This window comes from Dromiciops gliroides, chromosome 1, assembly GCF_019393635.1.
Source record: "Dromiciops gliroides isolate mDroGli1 chromosome 1, mDroGli1.pri, whole genome shotgun sequence".
NCBI classification, from domain to species: domain Eukaryota; kingdom Metazoa; phylum Chordata; class Mammalia; order Microbiotheria; family Microbiotheriidae; genus Dromiciops; species Dromiciops gliroides.
In genome coordinates, this window is record NC_057861.1 from 212,576,103 (window position 1) to 212,601,146 (window position 25,044).

The 25,044-nt window shown below is 35.2% G+C and overlaps 1 non-coding gene across 1 annotated transcript; it reads right to left on the reverse strand.

The window, feature by feature from the left end:
* Positions 1 to 1,455: 1,455 nt before the first annotated feature.
* Positions 1,456 to 1,562, reverse strand: LOC122737507. Its single transcript, XR_006354341.1, has one exon. It is a non-coding gene; the product is annotated as a U6 spliceosomal RNA (small nuclear RNA).
* Between the last annotated feature and the right edge of the window lie 23,482 nt (positions 1,563 to 25,044).

Below are 25,044 nucleotides of genomic sequence, written 5' to 3' on the forward strand. Positions count from 1 at the left end.
AATTCTGATTTGGGGATTATTCAAAGAGTTTTCTTATACCTTTATAGGTGAACATTTCTGGCAGTAGAGGAAAGGGCCAAAAAGTTCTCTGTTAAATAGCACAATGGAGGCAACATTATTGAACTCCAAACCTCTCATCTTCTGAATTGATATTCTTTCCATGTAGTTTAATTGTCAATCTCTTCTTCATCATTCTGTTCCTCCTTTTTCATCCTTTCATCATAATAATTGGAATCTTCTTCCCAATTTGTCTTCATTCTCAGAATCTGTCCTTTTTTCTTTATCATTCTTTCTCTCTGAAGCTTTTTTTCTCTTTTCTGGTCATGCCTATGTTTCTAGTGTTTGTTTGAAAGGATAAATGAATCCTTCAAATTCTTTATCTTTCATTGCTGACAATAATTCACCAGCATTTATGGTCTTTCATTTCAAAGCTGTTTTGGGGGGACATGGCATGTGGTACAGAGACACTGCCATCTGAAAGATGGGCCTCTTTGGAGAGTTGACACCATGGGGAATGCCTCCTTGATAATCTTGGTGATTACTGTTTTGGATGGGATCAGGTCCAGCGGCCTTCCCACCATGCTTGCCTCACCCCTCTTTTTCCCAGGATAGCTACAACAGTGTTTCAACCAGAGTCTTCAAGTTGTTGGTTTTTCTTCCCCCTAAACATGTACATTTAGTTTCACTCAATAGAATAAAATCTCTTTGAAGACAGAGCTTGTTTTTTGTTTATTTTTGTACATAGTATAATGGGTGAGCTGGCCTATTAGGACCCAGTCTTTGAAGCATGCTCAATATGACCTACCTGGTTCTATTCCACTTGGAGGTTTAGTGATCCTGTTTCAAGGGAAAGGGGACCTTCCTCCACTTCCGAACACATTCAATATCCTCTGAATTTTTCCTCTCAATGTCCTTTATGGTCAAAAAAACCCTTTTAATTCATCACTGAGGTAGACCTTAGTGTGCATATTTGAGGAGACAGTCTCTTTCTCTTTCCTCTCCTTTTGAAGGGAACTTTTGTAAGCTTCCACATAGAGGGCATGTGGAACCAGCTTAGGCTCAGATGCCATTAGTCTATGAAAGCATAGTCCCTCTGCTTCTGATATATTTCTTCTTTCATGATCTTGCTAAGGGAATACCCAAATGTTGTTGACACCAGGTTATTTATTAAAGTGCTCTGAGATCCCACTAATAAGAGAAGTTTTCTAGATAGTGGCAACATTAGCCCAATACAGCGAACATCCCTGAGAAGTGATCTACTTGACAAAGACCTTCAAGGAGCTAGCACAGCTAACCAAAGAAACAATCTTGTCAGTGATTCAGAGGTATGTGTGCATGCATGTATGCATGTATGAGTATGTATATATAAACACGCATATACACATATACAAAGACATATCTACCCACAAATAAACACTAACAATAGAGTATCCAAACTCCATTTTAATTTTTTTTTTAAATATGGAATGCTTCACGAATTTGGGTGTCATCTTTGAGCAGGGGCCATGCTAATTTTCTCTGTATCGTTCCAATTTTAGTATATGTGCTGCCGAAGAGAGCACACTCCATTGTAATTTTGTGAAAACCTGCTATAAGATCACATACATACATATATGTGTCTATTCATCTATCCAGTGAACTCCTGTGCAATTGCCTCCCATATTGTCATTTCATGTAGCATCATGGTTTCAAAGAATGACTCAAAAGCATAAGATAAGATATGCTTATATTATCTACTTTTCCATTCTAATATCTCTTGTTGAAGTTGATTTGCTAACTTTTCATGTTAACTTTTGCCAATAGCCAGCAATTTGCTAACTGAAATGTGATGTTAAGTAGCACAACATCAATTTAGAACCATATTTTATATAGCTTATCGATTAGTAACAAATATTTACTGAGCAACTCCTACAAATAAGGAATTGTTCTTCACATGGAGTGTCCAAAGAATACAATGTGATACTTGCCTTCAGGGGACTTATAATCAAAAATATTTTCTATCTTATTTATTCCATAAAATTATTGTCAGTCACCTCTCCTCAGCAGAACTCACATGAAAAGTGCCTAGAGTGGTCAGAAATTTCATTGTTTTATCTATAGCTTTATCCTTCCAGCTCCAGTGAAAATAATGATGCCATTGTGAGGGTACTATCTGCCACACTAACCCATTGTATACTGTTTGATAATTACTGCAATCTGGCCTATTAATTCAGTTTATAGGACAAGGCTTTGAGAGTACCAGGATATATTCTCATAAATCTCTCATGTTGTTAACTTTTTGCTTCTGTTGGAAGTGAGGCAGAAATGGCATTTATCACTAGTTTGTGTTTGTCATGACTATAATTCTCTAAGTCTGTTCTGACCACCCATATTGTCCTCATCACCGGCCATTTGCTAAAATGTTTCACCATGTTTCATCAGAGGTCCAATTTTTGTCTTTGCAATATTCATCTAAAATTAAAACAAAACACTGGATATATGCATCTAAAAGAAAAACAAAACCCTAACAATAATCAATAAAAATAGTATGAACAGATCTGAATGCTTATATGTATAAAGGGTTATTATATAAAAAGCACATGTGTCAAGGGTATCCACTAAGAGTATTATTTCCCATGCTAAAAGAAGGGGCTATATCATGAAGGAATACTCAAATTTCAGAAGGCATATCTACCTACCTATCTACCTGTTTACTTACATACATATACTATACATATAAGTATATTAAAAACTGGTCTTTGGAAGACAGATACTATTCCCTCTTCTTTGCTAAAGGGGAGAAATAGGCATAACAAAAGGAAGCTGAAGAGGGGCAGATAGGTGGCACAGTGGATAGAGCACTGGCCCTGGATTCAGGAGGACCTGAGTTCAAATGCAGTCTCAGACACTTGACACTTATTAGCTGTATGACCCTGGGCAAGTCACTTAACTCCATTTTTCTCACCAAACAAAAAAAAAGGAAGCTGAAGAGAGACAAATGTTTTTATTTGATATAAGGAAAACTTTGCCAACAATTATAGTTATCCAAATGTAGAATGTATTGCCTCAGGAAGTAGCAGATTATCTATTTCTACTTATCTTCAATCAGAGACTTAACACAGTTCCTGGAATAGAGTAGACATTTAATAAGTGCTTATTGACTGACTGGCTGTCTGAAAACTAATGTCCATTTGCCAGGTATGTGGTTTAGGGCTTTTTATTTACATATGGATTAGAGTAGATGGGTTTTGAAGTCCTCTTCACCTTTGAGATTCTATGAAATGAAAATGGTTAGGGTGAACTTTACTGATTGAGACTATATCTTCAATAATAATAATTTTCATTTCTTTACTGCTTTATACTTTACAAATCACAGGCATTACACTCTTTAAATTTTCATAATAACTCTGTGAGAATCAGAGTTTTATTACCTCCCTTTTAAAGATGATGAACCTAAGGTTTAAAGAAGTTAAGGTCATATGTCAAATAAGTGAGAGGGTTTGAACCCTCTGTTTCTTATTGTGAATTGAATCCTTTTACATTATGTTTGTCTTTCATGACAGTAAATGATAGTATCAAACTAGTGTGTGAACATTACCTCACACTCTGAGAGCATGAACTGTTTTGATTGATCTTTGACTCCACAGCATCCAGTATATAGCTAGACATATAGTAGATGCTAAATAAATGCTTTTGGAATGAATGAATGAATGAAATGATAACTAGTTCAGATTAGTTATTGTAATGGTTATATATCTGAAATCATAATGCACAATAGTTTATTCCTTTGAGCATTATTATATATCTGTTGCAGAAATAACAATGAAATCATAACTAGCAAAAATACTAATAAAAATATTTATATAATAGTTTCTGATTATAAAGTATTCTCCTACATATCTCAAAGCAAACCTATTAGATTATTTAATTACAGTTGAGGAAACATAGCCCACAAAGGTTGTGACTTCTTCAAGTTCACACACTTAGTAAATGACACACATGTAATGACTTAAAAAAAAAGAAATCATACATTTTTACCGTGATAATTTCTTTTAAAAATTAGGAAACTATTGGCAGTCATTTTTCATAAATTAAAAAAATCTCACAAAAAGTATTGTCAAAAATAAAATAATCAAATGTCTAAATGTCAGAAAATGTTAAATCACTAGGATTTATAAGTGCTAAAATAATCTGAATTTGACTTTTATAGAACTTATATTTGCATTGTACTTATAAAAGTGCAATGCAAATATAATTATGCATGGATTAAAACTTCGACAGATAATGCATGAAAAAATTATAGGTAATACAAAATTCAAAAGTTTTTTTTAGTATCCTAGGTTCCTACATTATACTAATTTGAAATTTAAGATAATTACTTGAAAACATTTCAATATCCAACCCAATTAATATTCATGACTAATTATTGAAAAATAATGTTTATTATATTGAAAATAATATTTTATTTTTACCACAAGTATTTACAGAAATGCTTTTTTTGGTTATATATGTACACACACAGACACACACAGACATATATATATATATATATATATATATATATATGCATATATACACGTAAATATAAAACTATCCATGATAGTGGAGAAGGTGATGCTGATAATGACTATGATATTAATGTTAAATTATCATGAGTATGTAAAGAGCTTAGGCCAATTATTATTCAATTGTTTCAGTCATGTCCATCTCTTCCTGATTCCATTTGGGGTTTTCTTGGCAAAGATCCTGGAATAGTTTGCCATTTCTTTCTCTAGTTCATTTTACAGATGAGGAAACTGAAGCAAATGGGGATAAGTGATTTACCCAGGGTCAAACACCTAGTAAATGTCTGAGGCCATATTTTGAACTCAGGAAGAAGAGATTTCTTCACTCCAGGCCTGACACTCTAACCAATGTGCTACTTAGCTGCCTCCCTACAACAGCAACATGTAAAGAGCTTAGGTCAATTATGGTTACCAATCCAGTCCACTCTCTAGTTATGCTTGTGTAAATAATGCTTTATTAAAGATCCTCTCTGATATTTTCCTCATCAGTACAGAAAAAATTTGGGATTCTCGGAAACCATGCCAGCAGAGATAAAGCTCTAGTGCCACAAAGCTGGAAAGCTTTCAGATATAGGCCTACTTGTGGATGCCAGGTATTTTTGCACACGAAACAACTTAGTTGTGTTTGAATTTTCTGATCTACATGTTGGCCAAAGGATGATGAATCTTTTAGCAAGAAGAATTTTCAAAGATCATCTGCTAAGTTGCTGGAGGGTTATGTTCTCTTTGGGGTGAGGGAATACCCAAATGAATGAAATAATAAATCCCTGATGTATTGACATAATCAAAAATAATAAGCCATAATAATGTAACATTAAACCAAAACAAAATTAATAGATGTACTAATTTTGTATCCATAATTGTTAATGCTATCTATGATTCACTCTTTATTTAGATCATGTATACCATGATTCAAGATAGTGAAAATGGCAAGAGAAACTACATGGGGACACAATTTTAGAATCTGTCGCCCACTCCTATTAAGAAAGATGGGAGGGGCAGCTAGGTGGCACAGTGGATAGAGCACCGCCCCTGGAGTCAGGAGTACCTGAGATCAAATCTGGCCTCAGACATTTGACACTTACTAGATGTGTGACACTGGGCAACAAGTCACTTAACCCCAATTGCCTCACAAAAAAAAAAAGAGAAGAAAGATGGGAGAAAAGATGATATAGTAGAGGATAGAACAATAACAAAAAATGGGATTAAGTGATTTACCCATTTACTTATCAGTATTGGTTACCCTGTTATATATCCAATATGATATATTAAACATATCAAGTATTGCCTTTATGGGGATATTATCTAAAATACCTTCTTCATTCTTTTTCATTCCTTATTAATTTTCAGACTCGAATTATTTTCTATAGGCTATCACTCTTTTCTGCTAGAGCTTGTTTGATGTTGCTTTTCTCTTAGAGTTTCAGTTAGAGCCTCCCATTTAATTTTTTTAATTTGTGGTTTTGAATTCCAGTAATTTGCTCATTATAAATGTGCCCTGTCTGCCCAAATTCATCTTAAAATGAAACAATTAAAGAGATACTTTTTGTAACACAACTGACTTCCCTGACAAACCCTTTAGAAAAGTAGATGAAAAATGTTCTTTATAGTGTGTTCCTATGTGAACAAAGTATTAAAATTTTCTTCTACCCTCACCCATACTTCTCCATCAGGAGATTACAAGTGCTTGGAGGTATTGTAATTTAAAAGAAACAAAGTAGGTCAGTCCCTTGTTCCATATCTATGTCTTCCAAGTGCTTGAAGCCATTAATAAAGACAACACTGATTAGTTTCCTACTGAGTACACAGTTTTAGGAACATCTTAAGAAAATAAATTGACCTTGGTGATTCAAAATAGTGCTTATGTACCTTGGCCAAGGTATTAAATCAGAAAATTTAGGTGTGTACAGAACTGGTTTCTAGTTCTAGCCCTTCCTTTAATTTCTTATGTGATTAATCAAGAAAAGTATGCTCTTTGGGTCTCCATTTATTCATCTGAAAAAAGGTGCATTAAATTCTATAATATACATATGTCATATGTATGATAATAATTGCATATATATGTTTATATATAATATAATGTACAGATATATGTGAAAAATAATGTTCCTTTAAGGACACTTTAATAAAAGAGAACCTCAAATCAATGATGCTTAACTTTATTAGGTTGGAACACAGCCCCTCTACACTTAGAAAAAGCTTTTCTTAAGTTGCTGAGGCTAAAAGAAAAAAAAATATTATCTTATGACCAACCTTCTGGTAAGGAGTGCTTCTGAACTTAGAATGTCTGAGGAAAAAAAAAAAAGAGAGAAGAAAAGATGCCACTTTATCCCAAAGAGATTTTTTTTAAAGGAGGGGGATGGGTCAGCTAGGTGACACAGTAGATAAAGCACTGGCCCTGGATTCAGGAGGACCCGAGTTCAAATCCAACCTCAGATACTTGACAATTACTAGCTGTGTGACACTGGCAAGTCACTTAACCCTCATTAGCCCTGCCCCTCCCACCCCCAAAAAGAGGGGGAGAAACTATTTGCACAAAAAAAAATTATAACAGTTTTTTTGTGGTGGCTAATAATTGGAAATTGAGGGCATCCCCATCAATTGTGGAATGGCTGAATAAGTTTTGGTATATGATTGTAATGGAATATTATTGTGGTATAATAAAAAAAAACAGGATGATTTCACAAAAACCTGAAATGACTTGTGTGATACAAAGTGAAATGAGCAAAACCAAAAAAACCCCAAATTTGTAAATAATAATGGCAATATTGTAAGATGAAGAACTGTGAATGACTTAGCTATGATCAGCAATACAGTGATCCAAGATCATCCCAAAGGACTTGTGATGAAAAATAGTATCAACCTCCAGAGAAAGAACAGATATTGTCTGAATACAGACTAAAGCATACTGATTTTTCCCTCCCTTCCTCTCTCTCTCTCTCTCTTGTTTAAGTCTTCTTACACAAAATGACTAATACGGAAATTTTTTACAAGATTGCACATGTATAACCTATATCTGATTGATTACATCTCTTGGAAGGGGGAAGTAAAGAAGGGAAAGATACAATTTGAACCTCAAGACAAAAAAAGGACTGTTAAAATATTTTTTTACATAGGAAAAACTAAATATTACCTTAAAAAGAGAGGAGAGAGAAACAGAGACAGAGAGAGAAACTAGTTTAATAATTTTTAGTTTGGTAATACTTGATAAAGGTCAGGCTTTGCTGGTGTGCTGAGACATAGTAGGAGTAGAAAATGAATGTAAGAGAATGCAATTAGGGCAAAAGATTGTATAGAATACTGTAGTCAAAATACATTGTTTCAAGTCATTTGCTAATATATGCCCAGATTTTCCCTTGTAAGCCAATTCAAATTACAACTCTTCCAAGAAATAAGTTTGTATTATAGTTAATTATATAAGTGTGATTGTACTCTTTTACATGCTTTTGTGCGCTTTTTTTTTTTTTTTTTTTTTTGCAGTTCAATGAGGATTAAGCGACTTGACCAGGATCACACAGCTAGTAAGTGTCAAGTGTCTGAAGTAGGATTTCAACTCAGGTACTCCTTAATTCAAGGCCAGTGCTTTACCCACTGTGCCATGTAGAAGCCTCATTTTGTGTACTTCAAAAAAAATCTCCCCCTAGCTCCTAACATATGATTCTACTCATAGAAAATGTTTTAGAAATGTTTGTAGAACTAGAGTTTCTAAGATGATGATGAATTACTGTTTTCTTTCTTTCAAGGACTATGGAAATATTTTCAAACTCAGACACAAGCATCCACAGAAAATTTAACTAGGGCATGCTAATTGGGAGAATGAAAACAGAATAAATTGGTGATGACTAACTTCAGAAGTCATCAGAGTCCACTGCAATATTAACGTCGTTCATGCATTTAAAGATCATCTGTCTATTATCCCTGGAAACCTTTAATATAAGCAATGGTCTGTCATTTTTAGCATTACATGGGTCTTTTCTGGAAAATGTTACATCATGATTCTGAATTACATTATACCTTGAGCATATCTTGGACATAGTTTGGCTAAAAAATGAACTATTTCTACTTTAATCTTAAAGGACAATAAGTAAAAGTTTGCTAATGGCACTTGAGTAACAGTGATAGTGTATGACAAGAGAAATTTCATGTCACTGGGGAATTTTTTGTGAAAGGTCCCCTGAAAGTAACAGAATAATATGAATAAAACTGGACCAATATCTCAGTAATGTCATTTTAAAAGTTAAACTTTTATGTTTTTTACTTGTAGAAATGTAATAGATATGGGAGAGACATCTTTGCTGCTACAACATAAGATTCTTTAACACGGCTGCAATTCTGAGCTCTAGACTCTGTATCACAGAAGAGAGTTCTAGTCTCAGAACACGAAGTGAAAGTGAGTTGATCCATTGGGCAGTCAATTGTCACATTATTTCCAGAAACAAAGGTACTATTTCTTTGATAACTATGCCTATAGCAAGCTGTGGAAAGAAGAAGTGAGCAGGTAGTTGGCAAGAAGGTGTGTGTGGATGGCTAGAGGAAATCAGAAGGTGTATAAAACATGATCTGAGCCCTAGGGCCATCTAGATACACTTGACCAGGTAAGTTTGTACTCACTTGGTCACCAATCAAACTGTAATGATGGAATTCCAAAAAATGAATTAATTTCTCAAGTTACTAGGGACATGGATCTAGAAGTTTGTCTGGGCCAGGTAGAGACAATAGGATAGTAACAGGAAATAAATGACAAAGTAGCCTGGAGTTGGCTTGATGAGAAGTGAAGTCACACATTTCTGGAGAGTATTATAGTTAGAATTTTACTTATTTTAAAAAATGGTGGAATTAAAACACAGGAAACTTAAGTTACAAATGTAATGAAGTTCTGGTCAATGGGGATACAGTCCTAAAACCATATGTAGTATGTTCATCCTGCTGGTGATCTAACTGGCAGCTGGTAAATCTGTTTCCAGAAATTACCAATGGAGTTTAATGGGTGTTATGTAATGTCTGTAGTTCAGAGTATGCATAGTTTTTTGTTTGTTTGTTTTTTTTAATTTTGTCTTTTACAGTTACCTGTCCACCTACTGAGTGGTGATGGAAAGTCTTTTACTTGTCTATTGAACCATAATTGATCATAGATATGAAATTCATAAACAGAAAAGTTTGCCTTCTTGTTTTTTAGCCTCCCTTGAGTATTTTGAGTGAGAAAGAAGAGATATTATAAGCTTCTAAGTGAGGGAGGCCCTTCGCCACCATTCACATCAAGTGATGCAACTGGTTTCTTCTCTGTTGTCTTTTTTCCCCATATGAAGTCATGACCATGAGAGCGTACAAATATCAGAAGAACTACCATACATCCAGCCGCTGAAATCTCTAGTAGAATGTGCTTTTATCCACAGCTGCTGAGCCAATTCTGTAGAGCAAACTGCATGGCCAATCAATGCATCACTGTAGCCACAAATACCACCATGTCTGGTAAGCCAGGGAGCATATTGTCCATTGCATGTGCTAAAATCCAGAAATGAACTTGTTGGAGAAGGGGGATGTTTTATAGCAACATCTGAAGTTTGATCCACACTCCCAACAACCATTTTGGTGGTTTTCATGCATATGAGTGTGCTACAATTCAAAGAGATGGGATTTTTTGCAGTTTTTTCTTTGCTAAATTTTCTCAGTAAATAACACTGTATAAGAATTAATTACTTCATATTGAGGAGCTATTGATAGAAGAGATATTAACTAGTCTTTAGGCAGATGTAGACTGGTCTTTGATACTGGGGATACACTGAATAGGTAGCTATGACTGATAATATTAGAAAAAACCATCCCCAACCATGACCTGCTATTCATAATGTGGGTTGGGGGCAGCTAAGTGGCACAGTGGATAGAGCACCGGCCCTGGATTCGGGAGGACCTGAGTTCAAATCCGGCCTCAGACACTTAACACTTACTAGCTGTGTGACCCTGGGCAAGTCGCTTAACCCCAATTGCCTCACTAAAAAAAAAAACAAAAAACAAAAAACATAATGTGGGTTGGGAAAGTAGTTCTCAAACTTACATGTACTCAAGACTCTGGCCACACAGTAATTAAGTGTTAGAGAAAAGCAACAACTACAGGTCTTTGTGAAATTCAGGTCCACACATTTTCCATTATGCTACCGTTGACCTGTTTCAAGTGTTGTTACACTATTTCTATCTTCTATTATTTCTTAATGATTTTTGATAATAGTTTGGCTATTATCTGTTTTCTTCCTGGTGTGTGATTTCTTTTCCTATATATTGATATGCAATTTGGCTGAGTCTAAATAGTTAAACTCACTTAAAGTAGCTCTGTATTCTTACTATATTCTTATACATCTCAACCTTATCCTACATATCCCTGCTTGTATATGACCTTTTTGGTAGAAAAAAAATTAGAATAAAAACTGCATAGTTGTTTTTTGTTTTTTGTTATTTTTTCTCTCAATAGGTTCTGGGTCATTTACCAGAGTACTCTTCCAATACTGAGAATGGTACTGTTTTGCCTTAGGAGTCTTTAAAACTATTCCAAGGGAATATAAGCTTTAGAAGTTTCTGTCAAGTTAGCACTGATTTGAGTAAGGACTCTTATGTTTCTCATCATAGAAACAAAGGCCTATATATGTTTAGAGAGGCTTATTCCCAGGACAGCTAAACAACAACAATAACAATGCGGGGACCAATTTTTAATTGGGGAGTGCTAGCTAAGCAGCTCGCTGCAATATTGGGGCAAGGAAGGAAACCCAAGCCTCCCTCAAAACAGAACAATATTTATTTTAACAAGAACAAACTTAGAAAAAAAAAACACAAACAGGATCAGTAGGATCAAAGGAAAGGAAATAAAAATGGGGAAAGGGAAAGTATAATACCTGAAAAATACCACCGCCCAGGAGTCAGCTGAAAATACACAGCAGAATGCCTGTCACTCTCCAGCTTCCACCTAGAATGCCCAAATCTCTTCCCCCAAACCTAGAAGCGCCCCACACAGTCCCAGCCAATGGGATGGCCGCTCTGACAGTCACATGACTGCCCTCACTAGGCTTCCAATCATTATAATTTTGCCAGGCCCATGTAGGCATCGGTGAGTGGTGATGAGGTGAGGTGCCAGAACCCTGGCAACGGTTACAACCAGTGGGTGGAGCACCATGTGGTTTACTGAGCCCCAGGCCAGTGCTCACCAAGGCATAAAAACCTCAAATAACAATTAATTCTTTACAGCAATAATATATTATTGTTTTGATTATTTTGTATATAGCAAGTTTTCAAGATCATCTATGAAGTTTTAGAAGGATTTGCTTAGACTAATGAAAAGATCCTTGGAATATAGACATATGAAGTATCATTCTGATTACTCAATTTTCCTCAAGCACTGGGTGAATCTCTACCTTTTTCTTGATCCAATGTGTGTGTGTGTGTGTGTGTGTGTGTGTGTACTTATGCTTAAAATATTCCCTTGGGATTCTCTCATTTATGGCTTTAATCTTCCTAACATTATCCTTAAAATTTCCTGAAAATGTTCTATTGGTATTTGGTTAGGAATCTCTCCTCTCTTTCATACTTGTCTTGTTGAAATATGAATGTATAAGAGAGTGCTAATTCAAATAAAACAATACAAAACTGTTTTCCTTAAGATCCCTCTTTTATTTTTTCTTCCTCACAGGATTATTTGTGTTATTCTGGGCAGATTTTTTCTCAAGAAAACTGATATCTCTCCTTTTTCATCTTAATCTTTGTTTATAAACTTTATAATTACATATTTTTCTGTGAACTTTAACAACATAATTTCCTAAACCTTACATTCTTCAAGTATTTGAAGGGTTGTAATGTGAATGTGGTAGAAGAATTAAATATATTTTAATTGATCACAGAGGGGACAACAAGAGGTAATGGATAAGAGCTGTCAAGAGGAAATTTTAGGCATTATTTCAGGGAGGAAAATGCTAACAATTAGCATTAACCCTCAGTTGGAAAGATTATCCTGAAGGTAGTAGATTTCTCTTCATTAGGTTTTCAACAATCAGATGTGATGCAATGAAGTTCTTTTAGGGTTATAATTTGAGCAATATTTTCAACAAAGTCCCATTTCTAAAATTCTTTGAATCTTTCTTGAGTAGAGGTTTGTTCAAGATAACATTTACCCTTACTTTTTTCTCTAGCTTCTGAGAAATGTGATTGCTAACAAGTTATTATATAAAATGTTCTACTTTAAATAAAATTGTACTTTATTTTTTGGAAACTTTGGATATAACACATGTCCTTTGAGAAGCTATCAGAAATAGTGACACAGTTTTTCTGATGAATATGTCAGAGGCACTGGAGAGAGGGAAATTATTGAGACAACTTAAGCAGATGGATTTCTGGGAGATGTGACAAAAGGTACCTTTTATAATACTGTGATCTTCTTTATAGACTTTTGTATACAGCCTATAGTAAAATAAACCTGAATACTAGGAACATACTTTTGTCTAAAATAGAACATGCTGACATAGCAATTTAAAAAGCATCACTATCAGGTGAAAAGATACAAACACATATATATTATGTATAACATATGAAGAACAGTCACGTATAAGAACAGTCAATATATTCATGCATTTCTATACGGTATGTATGCATATGTGCACATGGATAATTGACATATATTTACATACTTATATACATATGTATAGAGGTATGTCCAAATACACACATTTTTGAAGTCTAGTTGTGTGTGTGTATGTGTGTATATACACATTGTTGTTATTTAGTCATTTCAGTTGTGACGGATTCTTCATGACCCCTTTTGAGGTTTTTCTTGGTAAATGTATTAATTAATAATAAATGATTACTGATAAAACTGGTGCAATAACCATTAATTTATAAGTAGCAATATTTTAGAAAACCCAGCCTAATCCCCCAATAATTTAACTAACACAATAGTAATTGTCTGAGTCCAGATTTGAACTCAGGAAGAGGAGTCTCCTTTACTCCATGCTTGGCACTCTATCTACTGATCCACCTAGCTGTCCTACATATGTAAATGTACATGTGAGTGTACATTTATGTGTATATAGATAAGTATACATATACATATATATACATATATAAGCTACAGATAGATATAACTATAGATACAGGTATGATAGAGTTATATAGATATATAAATTCTATATACTATGTAGAAATAAATATATATAATTTTAATGTAACTTATATAGATATAATTTTTGTAACACAAGCCTCACTCTAATTCTGAGCTCCTTACTACCTCCTGGATCAAATATAAAATACTCTTCTTGTCATATAAAGCCTTTACAACCTAGCCCCTTTCCAACCTTCCAGTCATTTTACAGTTTACTCCCTTCCAGGCATTCTACTATCTAGTTAATGTTCCTCATCTGCAACCTCATGTCTTTTCTTGAGCTTTCCCCAATGTTTTGATTATTATACCTTGTATCATCAACCTCTTACTTTCCCTGGCTTTCTTTAAGATTTAGTTCAGATCCCACCTTCTGCAGGAAGCCTTTCCCTGTCTCCATGCTGGAATGCCTTCCCTCTGAGATTCCCTCCCACATACTCTTATCTGTATATAATTATTTATATGTTATGTCTCTCATTAGAATATGAGTCAATTTCATGAAGGGAGAGTATTTTGTTTTCCTTTCTTTTGTTTTGCTTTCTTTTTATTGCTGGCAATCACCACAATACCTAGCACATTGAACACACAATAAATGTATACTAACTGATTACTTAATTGACCACAATCATGACCAATCCTTTATTACCTAGCCTTATTCACTAAAAATAGGCATTGCTTCACGCAAACTGAGACCTGGGAAAGACCTTTGTTTAGAAAGCCCAAGGTCTCTCACTGCATCCAGGGCCAGCTCTATTGTCCTGATCTATATCTTCCCACTGGACCCTGTTAAGGACTAAAATTCTAGCTAAACAGTTTAAAATATCTAATGAGTGGTCGCCAATAAATTATAAGCTTTAGCAAGAGTTAGACTTTTAAGCATTTATTAAGGAGATTAAGAATTTGGTAAAAAGAGAGAGAAAGGCCTAGATTCCTATCTATTAAAGGGAGAGCACATTTCTAGCTCCACTCTCCACCAGAGTCCAGAGGAAAGAGAGTGAGACCGAGCACCAGTCTCTTCCTTCCTCCTCCCACTACCCAACGTCACTTCCTGATGCCAAAGAAAAGACTCCTGGTCTTGCCCTCAAACACCTTCTCTTCATAGGCGGAACTCTTCTACAGTAAGTCTCCAGCAGGTGGCGTCATTCCAATCGTTACAGTTCCCCGCTTTGTTTCCTCAAGAAACGGTAAGTTTCCTTGATGAAACAGTCAAAAATAACAGAATATAATAACCTATGCTAACTAACAATATGTTAATAACAATATAGAAAAGGGAGAGGAAAGTTTTGTCCAGAGGGGCAGTTTTTTGTCCTCATGAACCGACGCTTTGACATTGGTCTTGCAAAGGGAGGGCCTCTGCAGAGGGTACATGTTACAGATGGTGTATATTATAACAGAAAGAGAAAGAGAAAAACAACAACAACAACAACAAAACAAAACTGTTCATTTAAAGTCTCTGAAAGTCTTTTCTCAGATGTCCTCTAGGTGTAGTCGTGGAATGGAAGTCTTTTCAGGGGTTGATGTGTGGATGCTGGTAATCAGCCAGAAAAATTTCCTACAAAATTAAGCTTAATACAACTTTAAAATAGCTTTGTCAATAATCAAATCAAACAATGAAAGTTCTCAAAAACATGTCTAAGGGAATTCAGAATCTTGGTTGTTACACATGAAACATAAAACAAAAATTGAAACATTCTTTAAAATTATAATATTACTATAGTCCCCCCTTATAGAGGGTAATTGAGAAGACAATTGCTGTGATATTAATTTTTTAAAATAATTTTTATCTTTGTTTCATCACTTTTTGCATCATCTGCCTAATTATCCTCATGCCATTATGAGAAATTAAAAAATCTAATATAATTGGTAACAGGTGTCAAGGCCAAATTCAATACTGTATTTATCATGACAACTGAGATAATTATGGGGGTTACCATAAAAGAACAGAGAAATGATGGGATATGAGCATTCCCACACTTGAGCAATATGTACTGCCCATACAGTATGCCAGGCTTAAAATAGGTGGATGGAATATATGTCCATGCCACCGAACATATTGGAGGAAACTGAGTCAGACTTAATCAGATGCATGGGATTGAGATGTCCATGGCATCAGGCATATAGGAGGGAGCATAAAAGCCAGGTGTAGATGTGAGATGGGTGGGATCAAAACTTCCAGCCATCTGTACAGTATTGTGGGGAAAATGAAATAAAATATTAAACCAAGAGAATCCAACCTCAACATTTGTCAAAAGCCGTTCCCTCAGCCATACCTTGACTTCATGCATTTCTCCCCTCATGTGACAGTTCAGTGTCTGCTCTTGCATGTATTCCTCTTGTGATTGGATGGCATCTTGGCCAGCTGGCATCTGATAACTCAGAATAAAGGCAATGTCTTAAATGATAAATTCCCATAAGCCAAGTCTCATATGGGTTTAAAAATTGAGGATAATAAATGTGAATACATCTTGACTCAGAACACAATATATAATTATGCAACAATTTCAAATAATACCCTTTTTTTTAATAAGTATACAATTACTTTTGTGAAAAATCAGAACATATTAAAATACAAGTTAAAGCACAACAGAATCTCAAAGAAAACTTTTTTTTTTGAAAAAAGAAAACTTTTACAAACGTTCCCCTCTTTTTTTGGGGGGGGGGAATATGCTTATCAAAAATAATACTTCTAGAATCAATTTACACTTGCCATGGCAACCAATTTGCCAGGGAAATGCTTTATAGAGTTTGATCAAATAATCAGTTGAGAAAAAATAACAAAAACAAACAATTCAATATGGGAGCACAATACTCCTAGAATTAACATTGTATTATGAAATCAAAACCATCTTTCAATGCTTCAAAATTAATAGATGAATGAATAGAAGAAAATACACATGGAACAATAAAAGACAATGAAATTCAAACTAAGGAAATCTAAATGAATATGAACTTAATATTAATAATAGTATTATAAAATATAAACTTGATCACATGACTATAAAAAGCTTTTACAAATATTCTCCTTGTTTTAAAAACTAAGTATAAGACACAATCTCAAAAGCATGAATTCTCTATGAAAATAAACCCATACCATTAATTTCAAAATGTATATGTAATAGCATAGAAATCCTATGTAACCTCTGAACTGATACTATTACTCTGAGTGAATTCAGAACACTTTTGATTCCGATATCTAAAATCCCCAATACTCATATCAATACCTTGCTGCTTACTTCTACATTTCTGTAAAATATATACCCTTCCATGGCAAAAGAAGCAGAGTCTTGAACTATGTTGATGATTGTCATTCTTATTCATCTTAAGTTTTTCTTCTTTAACCCCTCTATATTGTCTGTTAGTCTTTTCACCATACAAATGCTTTATAAGATTACTAATGAAAGACAAAAGCAGGTTAGCAAAATTATGAACAAAACATGCATATCTGGAATTTAAAGGGTTTTTTAAGGTTGTCTCAGAAGCACAGCCAGGCTGGTGAAGGACTGAGCCTGAAGCTGCAAATGTAGTTAGAGAAAGTCGTGCATGCGCATTAGATCTCTGGACTTCCCAGGCAGGGGAAGCAATGGGCTTGGCCATGGGAGGAGTAGAGGGTGGGGTCTGGAGAGGAGGGGAAGGACCAGCACAATTTGAATCAGACTTGATTTTGAACTCAGGCCTGGATTCCTCTTCCCCCACTTTGCTTCCAGGAGCTAAGGGATTAAAAGCTTCTAGAGGGTGGGTTGTTGCCTCCAGGCATGCAAAATTAGAGCAACAATTAGTGTTAGAACTGGGAAAAGCTGTAGGAATCTCTTCAGGTTTCTCTGAAAAAGCATGGTTGGGAGAGGGGGAGATATTTCCTTGTGTGAGTATGTTGCTGGCTCTTCTAACAAAAATAAAAATAAAAATAAAAATAGAAAATCCCCCCAAACAAAGCATTAACATGATCTTATCTCCCATTTGTCTGGTTAAACAGACTAAAATCAAAAATAGGGTAATTAGGGAGTTTAAAAGGTCCATTTGAAAAAATTTAAAGGGAAAACACAGCCAGTACGCCAGTACTTAGCAGTTAAACGGAGAGGGTAGGGAAAATTTCTTACCCAACCGAAAGATCAGAAGTGAGGTTCAGCTTTCCTCTTTGTGGTCAGCCGTCTGTTAAAGGCTAAAATTCTAGCTAAACTGTCTAAAATATCTAATGAGTGGTCGCCAATAAATTATAAGCTTTAGCAAGAGTTAGACTTTTAAGCATTTATTAAGGAGAATAAGAATTTGGTAAAGAGAGAGAGAAAGGCCTAGATTCCTATGTATTAAAGGGAGAGCACATTTCTAGCTCCACTCTCCACCAGAGTCCAGAGGAAAGAGCATGAGCCCGAGCACCTAGCTCTTCTTTCTTCCTCCCACAAGCAAAGGCCACTTCCTGATGCCAAAGAAAAGACTCCTGGTCTTGCCCTCAAAGACTTTCACTTCATGGCGCAACTTTTCGACAGTGAGTCTCCAGCAGGTGGCGTCATTCCAATCGTTACAACCCAGAGGGTTCTGGAGGAGAAAGTGAGGATGGTGACCTTGTACAGCCCTCCCTCACTGAAATCCAATTCACTGCAAATCATGACATCACCCCTGATGTCATGATCTTCTTGGAGAATGAAAGGCAAACAACAACAACTGACCAGAATCATAAGGCTACAAAGCATATATAGTATTCAGGAAGTCCTAGTCTTTGAAGCATATGCTTTATTTCCTGCCTGGAATGCTGTCTATCCCCAGCTCTGTTTCTTGGCTTCTCTAGTTTGCTTCAAGACTTAGTTCTAATCTCATCTTCTACAAGAGGTCTTCCCTCATCCTGGCCTTTTCTCTGAATCCCTGCTCCCTCATTGCTACAGTTTTCCCTCTGAGATTAACTCCTACCCCATGTATGCTGTATGTCTTATATGTATCTAATTTATTTCCATATTCTCTCTCCCATTAGATTGTGAGCTCCTCGAGGTCAGAAGCTAGATTTTTGCCTTTCTTTATATCCCCAGCACTTAGCACAATGCCTAATACAAAGTAGGTGCTTAATAAATGTTTGATAACTGACTGGTTCTAATACAAGACATGGAAGTTTGGTGCCTCTAATTCTGTCCATGCTTGACTGGAAGTCTTGTGCTATGAGATAACAAGTAATCCTCTTTTTGTCTGAGTAATTAGAACTGCATTTTTATATAAAAGGATTGAAAGGTTCATTCCTTGGCCTTTTATTTTGCGCCTTTCCTTGCTGGCAACTAGTGAGTCAAGAACAATTTTTGAGCTTCTTGGTAGGGTGAATGGCAGTAGTTTTCCTATTACATGCCCATGTTCCATACATGGAACCTTCATTCTTTTGTTTATATTATTTTCTAATTTTAGACAAATGAGTACTCCAAGAAGAATGTGCACTGGTAACCAATGAGACTGAGATATCCATCAAATTTCTCAAAAGTTTCACTGGCAACCAGAAGTGGTAGCAGCAGTATCCAAGTCCAGTGACAAAGCCAGAATAGGACCCATTTGATCTCCTTGACCCATAATTGATTGCCTGATCAACTTATATAGCCTACCCTGTTAGGAACTAGCCTAGATGTTCAAAGTTATGATTAATCCCTTGGTGATACTTCACAATGAAATTAATTTAGTAGGGCCTTTGCAAAGAAAGGAAAGGATTCACACGTCAAGGATTCCCAAACAGTCCCATAGGTTATCTATATGTTACTTTTTTATCCTTTTAAGTTTGAGACTCCTTTTTCTAGTGACCACATATGTGCAGAGGGGAAAGTAAGCTGTCAGTTTGGGTGATGTTTTATAACTCATGTTCTTACTATACCTTCCTAGTAAATACTCTTTTATGAAGGATATTTGATGTCAACTGTTTGATTGCTACTGAGGAACTCTCCAGATATGAGCTTATGAGCTTATGAGCAACAGAACCAGAAGCCATAACTCCTTAGGATTACCTGTAGAATGAGAAACTGGAAAGGAGTAGTTAGCCTTTTAGTGTCAGTGTGAATTGGGAAAGGCTGCTACACATGGAAAGATAAAAACAATAATTTTATTTGAATGGTTTGGCATCATTCTATTTTGCATATGAATTCATGTGCCTGCATCACAACCTTACTCTTCCAATTTGTCTGCTTCCAGTCCTAACTTCAAGGTAGTTACTGGATATTTTTGCATTAGATGAATGAAATGACTGACATATTAATAGCTAGAGGATTGTCATTTGTCTATTAATGTCTTAGACTGTGTCTCGGTAGCCCAATTTACCAGTTCCCCTCTCCAAAGGGCCTCTAGGACTTCTGAAAATAGGGCAGAGATTCGATAGACAAGCTATTGGAAATACAGTTAATGTGAATTATTAGATAAGAGAAGGAAAACATAGGAAATGTACCAAGGTTAAAGCAATCATTTCACATCAGGCTTCAGTAAAGGTTGTTTAATTTAACCTGTCCTGTGTGCATGTATAGACTTAATACTGTAATTAAACAGAACTACTCATTTAAACCTGACAATATAAGGATGATACATTATGAATAATTTAAAAGACTGTTCTTTGCAATAGTTATTTACATCATAATGATCCAATTATTCTTTCCTATATAAATTTACTGAGCTTCAAGTGCAGGCAAACAGTGAGGAAAATTAAAATTATAGACACAATAAAGCCAGGATGATGAGTTTTCCCTTTGTAATTTTCTTTGTACTACATTTTGTAAGTTGTAAGACTCAGATATAAGCATACAAGCTTTAATGGTGAAAAATTGTTATTTTTTTAATACAAAGTTTGCCACATATGAAAATGACCCCTGTATGTGTGTGCATATATACAGTGTATATATAAACACACATATATACATATATAGAGATAGATATATACACACAGTCTATATATGTATATACACACATATATATACATACATATATGCATATATATATTGTAATGATTGGAATAACGCTACGTGCTGGAGACCTACTGTAGGAAAGCTCCACCATGAGGAGAAGGCATCTGAGGGAAAGCCATGCAGTCAGGTCCTTGGCATCAGGAAGTGACGTTTGCTCGTGGGTACCGTCAGTCAAGGCTACCAGCTAAGTAGCTTGGAGATATTTGTGCATGTGGATGGGATGTGGCAAGTTTCACAGGAGGCTTGGGGGATGAAGGAGGTGTGTCTCGCTCTATTATTATGAGGACTCGCATGGAGAGTGGACCTAAAATGTGCTCTCCCTTTGATAGATAGATGAATCTAGAGGCCTTTTTCTCTCTCTTCACCAAATTCTTATTCTCCTTAATAAATGCTTAAAAGTCTAACTCTTGCTAAAGCTTATAATTTATTGGCAACCACTCATTAGATATTTTAGACAGACTAGCTAGAATTTTAGCCCCTTAGGATATGTACGTACAGATAGATAGAATATATATGGGTATATGTTTGTATGTGCATATACTTAATCATCCCCCAAACTGGATGCTTCAGTGGATTCATGAATATCTTTACTTTGGATATTGATTTCATGAGTAGAGACTAGAAAGACTTCTTGTTCTATAAGATTCTTGTCCATGCCCTCTAATAAAACTAACACAAAGGACCTACTCAACATGTTGGTAGTCTTCACCTGGTTCTCTTAATATGTGGGGGAGAGTACTGAGTCAGTCTATCTTTTAACATTGATTTTCACTACCTCACCAACTTATCTCATCTTGTAGTTCTTCTCCTCAAGTAGGTTACATTCTACCAAGGTAATATAAAACCTGCATAGATAAATAAAAATAAGATAATTTAAAGAGAGAAAGCATGTAAAAAGATTAACTACTAGGGTTAATGAGCTCTGTTCATATAGTCATTTGAAAAGCAAAAAACCCCCCAAAAAAACCCCAAACCCACAGTTTCTTCACCTATCAATTAGAGATGATTTTTAAAATTATTTTTACATAATAGAGTTGTTTTGAGGAAAGAACTTTGTAAACTTTAGTGCTATGTAAAATATGTGAAATATTATTTGAATAGTTCATTATTTTTTAATAAATTAATAGCAGACCTATAATTAGACAACTTAGCTCTTCAGTCACCTCTTTATTTTTCACTCAAATATATAACGCAATAAAACTAAAATAAGTTTAAATAGAAATGTATCCAGTACAAATAAGATCTGAGCACCTTAACTTTTCTAAAAATATGTGAATAATCCAAGTTTTCTAATCTATTTTTTCACTTTTATACGTAAAATCTGGAAACACTGGATGTGACTGTCAGGAATTTAATTTAATTGCAATAGTACTTGTGCTAGCATTGCCATGAGAGTGGAGACTTCACTAGACTTGTATACATTTTTAATTTGATAGACCTATAATACCATCCTTCTGAGTATTCTTTTCTTACCCTGTGCTACTATTGTCTATATCTATCTGTATATTCTCCATAGAGGAGAATATATTTCAATATCTTTCAGTCCTCTAGATCTTTCAACATGCTGTATGTCCATTATTTATCCTTTCTTATCTCTATCTCAAAAAACTTCTTCCCTTTCTGGTCATTCCTGCCTTTCTGATGATATCTTTTATGCTGTTTTTCCTAAAACACTTTCCAATTGTTTTGCTGCAGCAGACTCACACCCATTATTTAACTCTCCTTTACCCTTTGGATGGCCTGTAACTTCACTTCTTCAGTTATTGTGGTATTCCATGTTCCACTGACATACAGCATGGCTGGATACACCCTGATGTTAAAAGGGTGAGCCTCTGTTTCAGTGAATTTTTATAGATTTTTAAAATGGTATTCACAGAGAGAATTTTAAACGTGGATAGTTGAAGGTATACTAATAAGATTGAGAACTAAGCTAAGGTGCCAGAATAATATGATAAAAGTAAGAGTTAACCTTTTCCATCTGTTTTCTCCTACCCTACCTCTGACTCTTGCAATCCTTAGGACCATTCCAAGCTCAGTTCCTGTGATGTCATGTATGAGACTGCTCCTGATGACCCTATTTCCAAATGTTAATGATCTCATTTAATTAATGTGTTTTTACTTTGTATAAATTTTGAATTGATTATTTGTGAATAAGTTGCTTCCTGCAATAGAATATATGCGCCTTGAAGACAGGATATGTTTTCATTGTTTTCTATCTACTCCGAGCATCTAACTTAGAGTGAAGCATAAAGTAAGTATTGATTGAATAAACAAATTTTTATTTATTTTTTTCATTAAAAAAAATTAGGACTTTTTATATTAGAGTAATTATGTTTTTTTTTAATTGACAGATGTTTGCCTTTTATGATAAACTCATGGCATAGGGAATAGCTTGGGTACTGTAGCACCCTCCATTGTTTCTAGCTTTTATGCATGAAAATGAAATAATATATTAGGAAAATTGTACAGTAATACAAAGTACTAAATAATCTTTACAAGTGTCAGAGCAACCTTGCAGTTAGTGAGATTTACTATAATTGCTATGCACCATGTTCCAAAATTTTTCATATACTTTTAACAATGAAATTGTCAATGCCCTAAATGAATAGAAAGATGCCCAAAACATGCCAACTACTATGTATACATTATGCTTCATCCAAGCATAGCTTATTATCTGTATCACTTAATTCTATATTTCAAAGGCAAAATAAAAGAAGAAAAACTGAACAGTAAGGAGGAGCATGTAGTTTATATTCACATTGTATTTTCTTTTACAAAAATCAATACCCTATTAGCTATTACCCATCATCATCTTATCACTCTTTTCTGTTTAAAGATTATAGTAGTAGCAATAATATTAAAATTTTATATCTTTCACATGATTATTAAAACACAAGTCTAAACATCTTAAGGTAGTATTCAAAAGTCTTCAGTCTATCCCCATTACCTCCAGGACAAAATAAAAACTTTACACTCTATCATTCAAGGTATCCATGGAATGGCACCAATCTACTTTATCAGTCTTATGTGATGCCATTCTCCTTGTAGTCTAACCAGTTTTTTTTGTCACTATTCTGTGACTTTGTTATGCTTTATTTGTGTTTGTGTACTCACCTTCTTCTGTAACAAACTTGTCCAGGTGTCTACCTGTTGAAATTCCTTTTTTCCTTTGAGGTCCATGTCAGTTCATAGTGTGATGGTTTTAGAAGTTGAAGGGATGTTGAGTGCCATCAGGTACAACTCATTCATTATACAGATAAGGTACTAAGTCCAAGAAAAGTTAAGTGGCTTGCCCTTGGCTACCCTGCTAGTAGGTATCTCAGGCAGAATTTTAATGCAGATCTTCTCTAGCCTGAGGTCAGCACTGTAACCATTCTGATATGCTTGCTGTCAGAGCAGGTGCTTGAGCTCTCCCCCAAATTCCTCCAAAACCTTTTACAAAATTCCATAAGACAATTTCTGGAACTACAAAAACTACAACAGGATGGGGTGAAATAATTTTCTAGTCAAAAGCAACTTAGAAGGTCAGCAGGAAAGATCTGTTTTACCCAGGTGAGAGTGGAGCACAGTCCCTAACAGGCCACATTAGCACAGACTGGGTCACAGAAAACAAGAAACAGGCCTTGGGAGCCACTAAATCATCATCAGCAGAGGCTGCTTCTGGAACTCCTAGCCCACAGGCGGTAAGGGGGTGGAACAACTTGTCAGAAGAAGATCATAGAGGTCTCTTTGTTGTCACTTGGAGCATGACTCTCTTGCTTTGCCCATACTAAGATCTGGGTTACATCCCTGGGTATCAGTCCCAGGACAAAGAGGTTACTAGCATATCAGAGCTTGTAGCTGCAGTGAAACAGGTGTACTTGTTACACTTCCAGGGCAGAAAAGAGTGCTCATAGTGACTCACAGACCAGTTCAGAGTCCACGAAAGTAGTAAACACACTCTTCCTTAGATCATACCACCTTTGAAGAACTGAAAACTTAATAGTTCCTAAAAGTATCTCAGAAAACAGAAGCACAAAAACCCTGAAGCTTGGGACAGTGCACCCTTAACCCTGGAAGCAGAGTCCCACTTTAGAAAAGAGTTAAAAGCCAAGAAATAGACTGGAAGAATGAGCAAACAAACAAAAAAATTCTGACCATATTAAGTTACTACAGTGACAAGGAAGAACAAAACATGGTCTCAGAAGAAGATAACAAAATCAAAACTCCTATATCTAAAACCTAGAAAAAATATGAATTGGTCTTAGGCCATGGAAGGGCTCTAAAAGGACTTTGAAAATCAAGTAAGAGGGGTACAGGAAAAATTGAAATGAGAGTAAAGCAAGAAAATCATGAAGAGAAAGAGCCAACAGCTTGGTAAAGGAGATGCAAAAAATACTGAAAAAAATCACCTTAAAAGAGAGACTAGACCAAACAGTAAAAGAGGTATAAAAAGTCAGAGGAGAATGCCTTGAAAAATGGA